Source organism: Gymnodraco acuticeps, unplaced genomic scaffold, assembly GCF_902827175.1.
Source record: "Gymnodraco acuticeps unplaced genomic scaffold, fGymAcu1.1, whole genome shotgun sequence".
Taxonomy (NCBI): Eukaryota; Metazoa; Chordata; class Actinopteri; order Perciformes; family Bathydraconidae; genus Gymnodraco; species Gymnodraco acuticeps.
Window position 1 is genome coordinate 2,630,450 of NW_022991435.1, and position 14,798 is coordinate 2,645,247.

Sequence of the window (14,798 nt, forward strand, 5' to 3'; positions counted from 1 at the left end):
ATCATGCGCTAATGAGCAACTCTCATATGAATGAATGAGGCCCCGCCTCCCATGCTGGATCCAGTTTGTATTATACATCCATGCAGCAGCCCAAGTGGCATGACATGCGTCACAACTTAACTCAGGCATGCTAAGATCATGTCTTCCTAGAAAAAACAAAACACATCCCCTCTTATTTAAAATGTAGACAAAAGTCATATGTAAATGTAAATATGTCACATACACATCTAATGAAAAAAGTAAAATTATTTGCATTCTTACCATTAATTGTCACAACAGCCCGTAGCCGTAGAAGCCTGACGGTCAAGGGGTCCGCTGTCCGCAATGAAGGTCTATGGGACGTCCTGCCCGTAGAAGCCTGACTTCCAAGGGGTACCCTGTACGTAATAGAGTGACGGGGAGGGGCCCTGACCGTCCGTCAATATGTGACGGGTTGGGAGTGAGAACGTGTTGGTGTGACACTGGCATTTGTTTTCAGAAGATATTATGATAGTGACGTTCGTTCCGGTGCACGTCCGACAGCATTTAGCACTACATCGAGATTAAGATTAAACTAATTTATTTTGGGAACACCCGCATATAGGTTACCTATGGAGTTAGCCAGATGTGTGTAAATTACTGTTCATGGTCATTTGAAAACAAATGCCGGTGTCGGACAGACACAAACACAGAGCTGAGCAGAGCACACACACACATACACACACACACACACACACACACACACACACACACACACACACACACACACACACACACACACACACACACACACACATCATGCGCCATTGGTGACTGGACATCTCCTTCATAAAACTAATAAAAGGGGGAGTAATCGGGCAGTTCGATGTGTGTAGAGATGTGTGTAGAGCAGCGGCGTAGCTGTGGGTGGGCCCGGGTGGGCCTGGGCCCACCCACATGCACGTCTGGCCCACCCACAACCAATCAGTGCTTCATAGCGCAGAGCCGCGAAGCCCAGAAGGAAGTGCCACAAACTGCAGTTCATCTAGTGGCCGACAGGGGATGGATGCAAAAAGGAGCAATTCCCATAGACCCCCATGTTAAAATGCCCAACTTTACAGCAGAAATAAACATGTTTCTAGCCTGGATCCAATAAAACTTATTCTGGATATAGTTAGATTCCACCTTCATGACAATGGAATAGGGAGTGCATTTTTTTTACCGTGAGTTGTTATAGTAAGTAAAGTAACTTTTGCCGTGAGTGAATGGAAGTATTATTTCTTCTTGAGGTCTGCAGTTTAGCGTGTACACATTTGCTGAATATGAAAACACTCAGTGTGTGCCCACTGTGCGACTGTCAAGGATAAACAACCTGTGCCCCCGATATATGTTGTATGTATTATTGCTACACAAACATTACATTGCCGTTTAAGTGTCGCCAACTCCGTTTAAGAGATCTCTCCCCCGTCTGTGTGCGAGGGGGCGGGGCAGTTTACACACACGCAGCTGCTACATGCAGCAACACACACACGGAGGAGATGGCAGAGAGAACGCGCTCCGAGGTGTGGTTAAACTATAGCCGTGTCGATGTGGACAATACTCGTTACCAAAAGTGTAATAAGCGTTTAGTATGTAAGGGCGGTAACACGAGCAATTTGTCTAAACATTTAGCAAAAGTGCTCCACATTCAGACGGAGAAATGCACCGGGTTCGACTGTCTTTCTAGTAGCTCTGTAGCCCCATCCACGAGTAACGTATGTTATGTATACTAGCAGCAACACACAGAGTTAACTACATTATACAAACATGGGTTAATGATTAGAGGTAACTGAGTTATTTATTTAGTTAAAGTTTCAGCTATTCTGTTTACAATTCTGTCATCACATTATTTAATACGATTTGTTAAAACATTGTTGTTTCTTTTGATGTGAAATATTATGTATTTAATTTAAATAAAAAGCAATGTTAGTTTTGTTCACAATTTGTTTAGTTAGTTTACCTTTTTTTTTTCTTCCAAAAGAACCGATAAAAGTAATGTTAAAGGACTGGATCGATAAGACATAGACATACTTTATTGTCATTTCAACAAGACACAGTGTACTATTAAAACGAAATTTCGCTGTACTGGCTTACAGGAACAGGACAATATAAAAACTTGCTAAAATTGTACATATAAATAAATAATAGTGACGTGGTGCTGATAAAATTAAAGATAAAGTGTGCGTTTAAAATATAAAGACTTACTATACATATAAATAAAATAGACATACTATATAACAAATATGTGCTCTTTACACAGCGTAATGTAATCTCTGTGTTACTGGTCTACTTGCTGTTCAGCAGTCTGATGGCTTGGGGGAAAAAGCTATTGCAGAATCTGGCTGTTCTGCTCTTAATGCTGCGGAACCTCTTGCTGGAGGGCAGCAGGGAGAACAGAGCATGGTGAGGATGAGTGGGGTCTTTCAAAATGTTCTGGGCTTTTGTCAGGCAGCGTTTCTGAGCGGTGTCTCTGATGGGAGGAAGAGACACTCCGATGATCTTCTCTGCTGTCCTGACCACTCTCTGCAGAGACTTCCAGTCTTTGGCGTTGCAGTCTCTCGACCAGATGGAGATGCCGCTGGTCAGCACGCTCTCTATGGTTCCTCTGTAGAACGTGGTGAGGATGGGAGGGGGGAGCTGTGCTCTTCTCAACCTGCGCAGAAAGTGTAGGCGCTGCTGTGCCTTCTTAAATAGTGATGTAGTGTGAGTGGACCAGGTCAGACTGCTTGTGATATGCACCCCCAGGAACTTGGTGCTGTCTGTAGTCTTCACTGCTGTGCCGTTGATGTGGAGTGGTGGGTGACAGTGCTTTTTGTTCCTGAAGTCGACAATGATCTCTTTTGTTTTATCGACATTCAGGATCAGGTTGTTGGTGTTACACCAGTCTGTCAGATGTTTCACCTCCTCCCTGTAGGCCTGTTCGTTGTTGTCCCTGATGAGTCCCACCACTGTTGTATCGTCCGCGTACTTTATGATGTGGTTGGTACTGAACCTGGAGCATAAGCATAAGCGCTATCGATAAAAGTAGTAGTACCGTTAAAGCCTTAACGATACCCATCCCTATGTGGATGTCAGTTTTACACACATTCTGAGGCCGCCGTGCCTATGTTTTTTGTTTTCACTGCTAATTTATGCTTATGTTCTATTAGTGCATTAATCATTAATGAAGTTTCAGCTCAGACCCCACGCTTAATATGTCTCCCCCTGGCCCACCTACATTTCTCCAGGCCCACCCACACAATAATTCCTGGCTACGCCACTGGTGTAGAGGTGTGTGTGGTTAACACGTAGCACGTAGCCCTGCAGTCACTCGCTGTTCTGATGAAGGTAAACACAGCGAAGGCGGTGCGTAAAAAGGCACAGCTCTCGGCGCGCTGGTGCTGCACTTCTCAGAAGCGGAGTTACACGTCCCGCTGCCTCCTGATGCTGCCTGCAGCCATTTCATGAAGTGAAGGAGGTTTTCCTTCTATAAAACAGCTGCGGGCAGCAGATACCGTGAGAGTCCCAGACATGAATTCATAGATCAAGGCAGACTGGTTTACTCTCCTGTTTTGCCAATCCGGTGCTTAAACAAAGGCAAGGCAAGTTTATTTATATAGCACTTTTCAACATAAGGCAATTCAAAGTGCTTTACAAAAAAATTAAAGACATTAAGAAAATGGCATTTAAAATCAGTCATTAAAAAGAAAAGCTAATAAAATTAACATATAGCTCTACACCCCTGGCCGACATGTCCTTAAAATGAAGTCCGAGTTTGAAATATATCTCAAATATTGTATGTACTGCCATTTCCCCACATAAACATAACAGTCTGCAATTAAACGGTTGTCTCCTACGCCTATGTCTCCTAAAAAGACAGCAACAGCTGACATCAAATCTTTGCTGAGCCTAAGGATAATCATAAATAAATAACATAGTGATAATAAATATATTGTAATGCTCAAAACAGCAGCATCCAACCGTCTCTAATCCTTGGATATTACATGTCACCTGCATGCATGCACGGAGCAGCTGTAGCGCGGAGATCATCATCATCATTCTGTCTTGAATTACTTAAAGTGGACCTATCATGCTATATTTGAACAATATATTGTAGGGCCATATCTATATAAATATATATATATGATTCTGTGAGCTGCAGCTGACCACGCCCCCCTGCAGGAGAGGGCAGCGTGCTCTGAGATCAGCTGCTGGGCTGTCAGAAGAGGGGGAGAAAAAGAGATCTCCCTCCTCCGTGTTTTATTCTTATTGAAGTAAGAAGAGAAGTAATGGGGCAGAAACCCTCCTTTTTACGCGGCGGTCCAGACATAGACATCAAACGGCGACACATATTCAGTTGCCAGTTACTTTGGCATTAGGGCAGGGATATCTAGATACTTTCCAAAGTTTGACATAATGAATTGTGCTACTTTTAAAGCAAGCAACGATGTTTTCAAATCTGTAATCAAAAAGCTCCTCAAAAACACTCTCGAAGCAGTTCCTGCCGTTGCTACGTTAGTTCAAACAGTAACAACGAACTATTTTTCTTAGTGGATTTCAATGATTTCAATTCGGATGTCAATTTAAATACATACAACTCAATAAATCAATAAAATCATTTTCTAAATCCATAAAAGCATTTAAATTAATATTGGGAGTCATGTCGTTAATTTGTTGAGAATGTGACCATGTAATAAGCGGGATAATGTGCACATTGCATAATGTGCCTTCATGCCAATCTAGATCCCGCCGCAAAAAAAAACAACCGGCTCGTTCGCGGGCGCGAGCCGGCTCCCGTCGTTCACTTAAAAGAGCCGGCTCTTTGAGCTGTTTCTTCACTCACTTTCAAACTATAATAAATAACTGCCTTTGCTTGGCTTTGACTCACACAGCCTCAGTCACTCAATCACCTCGTCCACTGTGTGTGTGCCTCTCTGTGACAAGCTAAACATCTCTGTGACAAGCTAAACATCATGATGCTTTCCTGGAGAAGTCCAGAATTTGATCCTTGAAGGGTTGGGAGCGTTTTTTGTACTCCCCTGGCCTCTACCATGGATGTATAATAAGAACTGGATATTTCATGCCTGAGAAGTACCCGTATGTGCACTCTATAGAGCATGCGCAACTTTAACCACGCCGCCCAAAAGGCTCGTTCACATTAAGCACGTGAATTTGCGTACACGTAACAGCACCGCGCGTTCATGACAGCATGGTACTGGATTTATATTAACGAGGCGGCAGTTAGCAGCTAGCGGCTAGCTAGTAAATGATGCTAAGTTACACATCAATCGTTATGTACTTTTATATTACGCTAACATCAGGATCTAGTGATGTCCAAGCAACAGAGCTTCATTTAGCATGATACTTGTGTGGGTTGTACATGAAACCACTTGGTAATATATAACAATGTATATGTTGAAGCCTGTTATGATCAATTGTGAGTTAAAACTTTATCTAAAAAGTAAAGCTTATGATGGATTACTGTGGTGGAGTTAAAATAACAATAGCCTATTTCTTTTTGAAATGTGATGGACTAAAAGGATAGTAACTGTGATCATGTTAAGTAGCCCACAAGTAACTAAAACGTATAATACTTGAAGGAAAGGTGTAAAATGTTCCCATAAATACCAATATCACACACTACAACACTCCTTTGTGTTAAATACCAACCATGTGTGTGTATATATATATATATATATATATATATATAATCCTCAACCCTGATAAATGCTTGAGGGTGGGAGTAATATAAACCTCTTTTGGGGGGAGGGGCATTTTATGACAGGCCTGGCCATCACAATATGTCCCCCTTTGCTATCTTACAAAATAAAAGTGTCACATTCATGAAACTTGCTCCATTTATTGGTACCAGTCCTAGAACCATACCCTGAAAAATGCTTGACGGTGGGATTCATAGAAATATATTTGGGGGGGGGGGGTGCATTTTATGACAGGCCAAACAATAGTTGCATTGGTTGAAATGACAGTGGACAAAAAAGATGTTTCTATGACCTAGAGAGCCCTAGAGACTCTAGGGCTCTGAGTAGGACATGCTGTCATAATTACCCAGAGTCCGAAGTGACACCTTTACAATGTTAAAGCTGTTAGATAAATGTAGTGACGTAAAAACTAAAGTATTCAAGATAGTGTAGTGAAAAAGAGATAATGTTTTGTTTTTTTAAACGTTACTAAAACAAAATCTCTTGTTTTGGACTGACAGTAATGATTCAAGAAATAGTAAATAAATAAATACACACACATCAATCTGTTGTGGATGGAACACAACAAATGGTGCTCTTACCTGTGATGCCTCCTCCAAACATTATAACCAGACTGTATCATTCAAACTATAAGTAACAGTTCTAGCTACTTGACTTTAGACAAAGAATTTAAAAGACAAAATCAACATAATTTATTGAAAAACCAATCTTTATTTTACGGTGCCTCTCCTTTTGTTTGTATTATTAAACCCTTTCAATCTAAAAAACTGAGCAACTCAACAGTTAACTTTATATTTCTTATTGTCCAAAGCATCTAATAATAATAATAATAATAATACATGGGACTTTTATATAGCTTTTCATGAAACTCAAAGACTATTACACAATTTTGTTCCCCTCTCATATTCACAGGATGGATGATTAGAGACTTTGGGGGAAACCTGAGCTTTATGAACGTCCCGTCTGTTGGTTTGGCCGGAGAGGGCTGAGGGAGGAGGACCAGGCCTGAGGGAGAAGGACCAGGCCTGATGGAGGAGGACCTGCACCAGCTGCACCTACAGAACTTAGCCCATGCTGGGCATAGCTGTTACCACCTGCACAGGCCTGTCAATTAACAGATTAACATTTAGTGTAACTTATGTATATTATTTCGTTTTTATTTAAAAAAAAAATGGTGATGGTTCATGTTTGATAACTTTTAGTTCACATTTCAATAAATTGTATTTGCACTCCTTTTGTCTGTTATTCTTACTGAAAATGTTAGATTACACATTCACATCTGACTGAAGATTGGTACCATTTATTTATGACGTTCCAAACTCCGCGGTACAAGGCACAAGTATTGTGAAGCTCATAAAGTGAGGCAAATGCATTTGATCAGCTGACTTTTTTTTTTTTGCCAAACTTTATAGGCCTGACAATAATCACACTGTCTCTGAGGTGCAACGTAAAACACAAAACAACACAAATGAAGTTCCTGTTAGACTACAAAACTAGTGTCTCTTAGTGAATGTCCTGTACTGCTCTTATATCTCATCACATCAGCTTCTCCTTTCCCTCTTGGATGTTCTTCTGGACCCTCAGAGAAAGAGAACATGGTGAAGCAGTCCTGTCTCTCAGGCATGTCCTTTCCTAACAGAAATATCAAAAAACATATTATTGCAGAGCAAGTGTGTTATTTAAGAAAGAGGTGTGTTTGTTTCTTCAGGGGCTATAAATATAATGATTTTTTTTATTTGAATGTGTTTTTTAAATCCAACAGTGTACTACAAAGATAATCAGATTATGAATAAACCTTTCTAAATTCATCAACATTGAAATAAATGTATTATTAAAATAATATTTAACGGTTATCAAAACTTAGTGCAACTGTGGAAGCTTGCTCTGTCCGGTTGTCTCACTGAAAGACAAAGGGTCGCAGCTCTCACTATGTTCAATAATATTTGCCTTAAATACATTGAAATGTGAAAGTTGAACAAAAAAGTGATGTTGCTTGGTAAAATGTAAATGTAACGTTTTGCTAAGAAAGTCCACTCAACATCACTGATGTGTGGGTGATCTAGTATTCAGTCATGTTTAATGGCATGTCTATCAGTGTATTAGAGTCATTACTTTATGCATTCTTTGTAAAGTATGAAAAAGGTATATGCACCTTGGAATCCGTGCTGAAGTTCTCTGCTGCTAGGACTCCAGATCTGTCTCTCCTCCTCTGGTCCAGCCTGTCTGTCACCTTAAGGAGACTTTGAACAAACAGATGTAAAGTTACATGCATGGGTTACAGACTTCTTTACATGCAAACAACTTTTTATCTTCTTTTAAAAACAGGTCATAATATTATTGTTATACTTAAGAAATTGCTGGATATCACAGTCCTTATACTGTATCAGTTTGATTGAGTATTATTGTGTAGGTCCTTTTTATTTTACTGTTATTTTGGATGAGTTTTTCATGAGTCAGTCAAATTAATTTGTTTTCAAATGCCATATTCATATGTATCACACACGTAAGGGTAAGACACAAACCTATTGAACAAATGCAATGCAATGGATAAGCTTCATTCTGACTGAAGTCACAGATAACGTCATACTGCATCTAATATTTAAACAAATAATTTACTTGTCACTAAAGCATTGACTACGCTATTCATCGTCCTTAAATGCAGGCATTAAGTTACATGTTCTGTTCTACAGCCACGATGAGGCTGTTTCTCAAGTGTGAGGATAATACAATTAAAAGAGGCATTGGTAATAATATTAAAAACAGCAATGTTTGGGTCGTTCGTCGGATAGACGGTTAGCTGCAATAAATAACTCCAGTTCATCAAACCATATTACAATATCTAAGGGAGCGTTATTATCTTGAAATGTGACGTTCATATTTTAAAGATACACATATGTCATTGTGAGGTTGATTTAATATACACTAAGCCTCTCTTCAACAATACGTTGATGTTAGCTAGTCTATTTTATGCTATAGTAGAGCATAGCGAATTTAAATGAACCTTAACAATGCATACAGTAACCTAACTATCTAACGTACAAGGATGACCTTATTTTAGCAACCTCGCACAGAAGTCTTTTGGTATACAGTAGCATCCCACTTTATGTTTTACACTCTTGGATGCTACGCATAGCATCGTTAGCACATATGGAACTACGATTGCTCAAATGCTAACCCAACTCTAAACATTCATTAACGTTAGCTTAATAAAAACACCAGTAACATAACATAAAGTACGCAGGCTTCACTTACCGAAGAAACTGCATTCATGGACGGTCTGTTTTAACCGCAGATAAATCCTATATTTGCATGACGAATAGTCCACCAGGAACCAACACAACAAACACGTTCCGAGTTCAAGTAGTGTTCTCCTCATGAGCTGAGCCGCTGTAGCATCACGGAGCCAATGGAGCTAGCAGAGAGGAGCTAGGAGCAGCAGTCCCGTTGTCATGAAGGGGGAATCTAACTATATACAGAATATGTTTTTGTGGATTCAGGCTAGAAACATGTTCATTTTCTGATATTAAGTTGGACATTTTAACATAGGTTCTACGGGAATTGCTCCCATCTGCATCCATCGCCTACAGTTTGCAGCATTGGGCTTCACCGCACTGTCCCGGGGTTTGCCGCTTGGCTCGATAGACTGTATATATATATATATATATATATATCTGATTGATTGATTGAAAAGTTTATTAACAGCTTGTATATTGGGTACAGTACAGTACAGCTCAAAACATACAATTGTTAAGGGGATGCAGACCAGAGAAAGACTTTCGTCTTGTTTACATCAGGGTCCCCCATTTCCAATTCATCATGTCATTTAAGACATATAAGACATATTTGACATACAGATGGCTTATTTACAATTTACATACAGGTTTTTTTTTTTTTACATACAGATTGCTTATTTACAATTTTCATTTTAGATTTCATTCTAATACATCCTAACCGGACATTTAAGACATACCAAGTCTACAGATATACAGTTAGTAACAGAAGGCTTGTTTGAGACACATTGCGGCTCGCCTCGAAAGTAGACGAGAGTAGCCGATCGCAGCCGGGGGAGGTGTCAAAAAGCTCGTCTTAAGTCGGACAGCTCGGAGTCGGAGTCGGCTTGACTGGCTGGGTTTGCAATGGCGGCAATTGCGTTGGCGTTTTTCGTTGCAGATGAAGAGGATGCAATAGAAATCCCACAATTATTATATCACTACAAATGAATGACTCAAGTGTCAGTTCATTTTTAAACAAATCAGTACAAGGGGGGTTGAATACATGTAAAAGACAGAACCACTTATTACTTTTCAAAACTACTTCCGTCAGTGGTCTTGACAAGTTTGCATTTATAAAGAATGCACAAATGTGTATATTCGTTAATGTCAGATATGTACTAAGTAAATGCATTTGTTCCTGCTCAAGATTAGATTCAACTTTATTGTTATTGCACATATTACAGGTACTGAGACAACGAAATGCAGTTTAGCTTCTAACCAGGTGCAACAAGCAGTAAAGTGAAAAGTAATGTACACAACCTACAGAATAAAAATGAATTGAATGATGAATAAACAGTGAGGGGTATGAATACACTAGATATCAGCCTGTGAGCAGCATGAACAGTGTGTATGAATATGCTAAGATATATAAAGTATGAAAACGGTAAGCAGTATAGTATAAAATATATAGATATTAATTTCATGATGATAAACATTGTGGAACAATGATGAAAAATGGGAATGGATGTGGCGACGTAAAACTGACACAAAACAACAACAAACTTTTGCCAGCCAATTGGAGAGTTTCATCAGCAGCACGGGGTAAAAAACCACCAATGAGCGCTCAGCTCGAGATACCAGCGAGACGTTTCCCATCAAGCATTTCGCTTCCGCAGCCCGTGGAGAGGAACTGCGCCAACTCGCCTCGCCTCGCTCTCAAGGCTGCGGGCGTCTTTGTCCCGCGAAATTTCAAAGTCTCATGTGGGCGGGCCTCCAGAGCAAGTCGGACAAAATGACTAACCATCATGCAACGCACTAGCAAGACGTCGATCGCAACTGCGCAGGTCTGCGCAGGTCTTGCTTGTCTCAAACAAGCCTAGTGTCTAAAATGCGAGTATAGAGAGGCGAAGTCCCTCCCTTTCCGAAAGCCTCCATGGGACCCCGGAAGCGGAAAATTATACATTGAAGTCAATGGAGAGAGAAAGGTTATCTTTTGATCCCGTTTGAATTGTGCCACGAATGACACATATGATGTTTGTCAATTTAAAAGAACATTTTGCAAGTCAAAAAAATAAAAATGTGTCGTAAAACTGTGAAGTTACACATTTAGAAGTTACACATTTTTTTGTGTGAAACCGCTCAGTGAACTACAGGTCTCTGGTCTCGCACAATACGCGTCACCATCACAAAGACGGCCGTCACGTTAGCAAATGTCACCTGTTTCTTTCAGAATGAGGTGAAAAGTATAAAACAAGGTGAACATCACTACAAGTCTGGGCATGTTGAGAGCTGTACATACACGAAAGGGGAGTTAGTCGGTTCTGTAAGAGCAGCGGGACCGGCTTTACAAGGTTTCGGTGAGTAATATGAGTGCAATGTGTAACGTTAATGTCAGCTAGCTAACATTAGCTAACAAGGTACACTAACGTGTTTTGTTTTAGTAACTAGTTTTCTCCTTAAGAACTTCGTGGTCTCTGTGTATGCTGTGGATAACATTAGTGTTCACAAGAACAAGGTACACTCCCGTGTTTTGTTTTAGTTGCTCTTCAGATTGAAGCGGCCAGTTGTATATCGACTATACTGTATGTGTGATCTCCTTTTTCTCATTGTGTCATTTGAGTTTATTTGCTGTGTGTAGATTCAAGGATTTTGGTTATCTAGGCACAGCTGTGTGTGACTCCCTCTGGTACACCGGTATGTGTTTTCCTAATGTAGAGAGCATTGATTAATTAATAAACTACACACTGAGTCTAGATCCTGACCAAATCCTTTTTTATTGTTGATCAAATGTTTTTCAAAAATGTATTCATACACATTTAGAAAAATACAATGTACAATCACAACCAATACAACACAAATTACAAAAAATACAGAAAAAACAAACAATAACAACAGACAAGAGGACAAAACTATGGAAAAATAAACCCTCCCACCCCCAGATCCGGACCATCCTTGTATTATTGCTCATTCAATCTATTATAGCATGCTAACAAATGGTACTCACTTTATTTTTACAGATCTGCATGGGAGACGATGGCGCGATGCAGAGCGCTGTCTGTGATTGTGCACAGGAGATGTACAAATGCAGCCACGCTGCAGCATTGGCAATATTTGCCATGTGGCAGATCAGCTCCACAGATGTTGAGTGCCAGTGGAGGAAGCCTGGCACTTAAAAAGTAGTCCAGCCGGTGTCTCAACTTTACCAACAGCGAGAGGAGACATACAACCCACTGGCCAGAGACATCGCCAACTGTCAACTGGGGGGTTGTAAACGAGGCCGAAGGGGTGAAGGCTTTTGTGCAGGCCTATCGGGTGACAGTGTTCGAGTCTGGTCTCTTTGTGAGTGAGTCGGGTGTTTTGGGAGCATCACCCGATGGACTTCTGCAGCCATCTGCCCTGCTGGAGGTGAAGTGTCCACACAGCCAGAGGAACATGACCATCGCGGAGGCAGTCCAGTTACCATCCTTCTGTCTTCGTGAGGAGGGTGGGTCATATATTCTCAAGGAGAATCACCCATACTGGCACCAGGTCCAAGGGCAGCTGCACATCACAGACCGGAGTCTCTGCTACTTTGTTGTGTGGACCACGAAGGAGGCGATCATCATCCCCATCCCCAAAGACCCTGCATGGCATGGAAATCTCCTCCTCCTGGAAAAATTCTACACCCAGCATATGCTCCCTGTGTTGGCCAGTAGAGAGGAGGACATTTCAATAAACATACTCTTAACACCCTCGGACTCTGCGTTGTGTTTCGTATGTGTGATGGGGTGTTATGAAGGGGGGAGGAAAACAGGACACAGCAGATTGGGATTGTGGTGGAGATGCTGAGCAGTTATTTAATTGTTGCATGTAATTATTATTATACTGCGTGCTTCTTAGTTATTCCATCTTTTGCTGTAACATGGATCTGTATGTAACTCTATATTTACTTGTTATCTACCACACTTCCTTCTACATCATACACCATCATTATACATTATGGTGTATATAGGATATATATATTCGTATACATATCTGTAAATTGTATTTTATTTAAACGTCTTTTTGATCTCTCAAACTGAGTAAGATTGACAATAAAGTTGACTTTGAAAAATATATATATTCTTTATGAAAATAGTTGACTGTTGTCAAATGAATCCAAATGAAACGTTGGACTGAACTACAACTACGCCTTTAATTCTCTACGGACTGTTTTTCAGTGGGATGGCAAGTTCCTATCTTTAAACATTTATTAGTTTTTTCTCAGAACAGATTTGATTTTCTGAAGTTAATTTAACTTTGCCGACCATGTAAGGTCATCATTAAAAGGTAGGTACAATCAATTTGTTTAGGGTTGACTAAAATAATGAAAAACATTCATTTGGATAATTTACTGACAGAATAAGAAACTCAATGATGCTCTACTCACCTGTTCCCTTTTTATAAAGTGAAACAGTTGAAACGATAGATTTTAGTAAACTTAAAAACAACCTTCTCCAAAAGCTATCAAGGAATATACCGAATACTTGTTTTAGAACTTTATTACATATTTTTATATAAATAGTTTGAATGATCCATAATTGACAGAAGCTTGTGTTTACACTGACCTGTTACTCATATATTAATGTCTTTGTAACTTCAGTAAACCACTACCTCACTAATTTCTTTCATTCATCACGGTTCAGTAAACTAAGTGATACATGAACCAGTTTAATCATTATGATAACGTAGGATTGCAACTCTTTGAAAATGTAGGTGGCTCTTAAAAGAGCTGTGTGTTTGGGTGTGCTGGTCTCAGGTCAGTCTAAGCCCTCTCTCCGCGGATGCGGCGGGCCAGCTGGATGTCCTTGGGCATGATGGTGACCCTCTTTGCTTGGTTCATCTTACTGGGGGGCAGCTACATGGATGTCGGTGCAGTCCACAATCATTGCGCAGTTGAAGGCAGAATGAATTTATTATTGACTCCGAATTAAGCACAACTTCATGTCATACAATACAATGACTTTATTTGTAATTGTGTAAAAAAATATGAGCATTGATTAGCAAGCAGGACCTGCAGGAACAGAGAACGGTGATGGATGGAGCTGGGAAGAGAGAAGAATAAAGAAAACAGATCAACTTTATTATCGGATATTAAAAATTCAATTTCAAAACAAGTTGCCGCTCCTACAGTTTTCTAGTATGTAAAGATGATTTCACATGACCTATGCAACATATCACACTCAATACATGTGTGTCTCTGGGGGGTGCATTGTGCCTTTGATGTATATAAATAATATACCATAACCAAATACTATTACGTACAGTGGAAATCAGGTTGCCAGAGCAGGTCAGTGTGCATGTTCCTCAACGTCTCAGCAGTTACAGGTGAGGTAAAGAAAATAAAAGAGAAAAAGGTCAGTAACAACACTTTAAAGTAACAACACTTTGAATAATTATCTCTTCTAACAATTTTCTCTCAATAAGCACACAACGACTGTCTTTCCAACAAACAGATTGTCATCACAATGAAACACGTCCAGAAGAATGACATGCAAAGCTCCCTGCCTGCCTTCGACTCTCCCTGAACTGCTTCCTTAGCACCCGGTGGAGGGCGCAGTAGGCTACTCTTCAAATGTTTCACGAAATACTTACCATCATGTTTGGTTACTGTTTAACATTTTAGTTTACTTCATGTAATAAAATAATAACTTCATGGTAAGGCTACTAAAAATGACAAGGCTAAGTAATGTAATGCTAACTAACGTGCTCGCTACTCGTCGCTACTAGCTAGGTAGCTAACTTGACTATGTTCCATGCACAACATGTATATTATGATATTACCTGATATGTCTGATCCTTTCATCAGACGGGAAGCGATAGAACGAGCAAGTGGTATGATCACTTTTGTGATTACAACCTGGTACAAAGC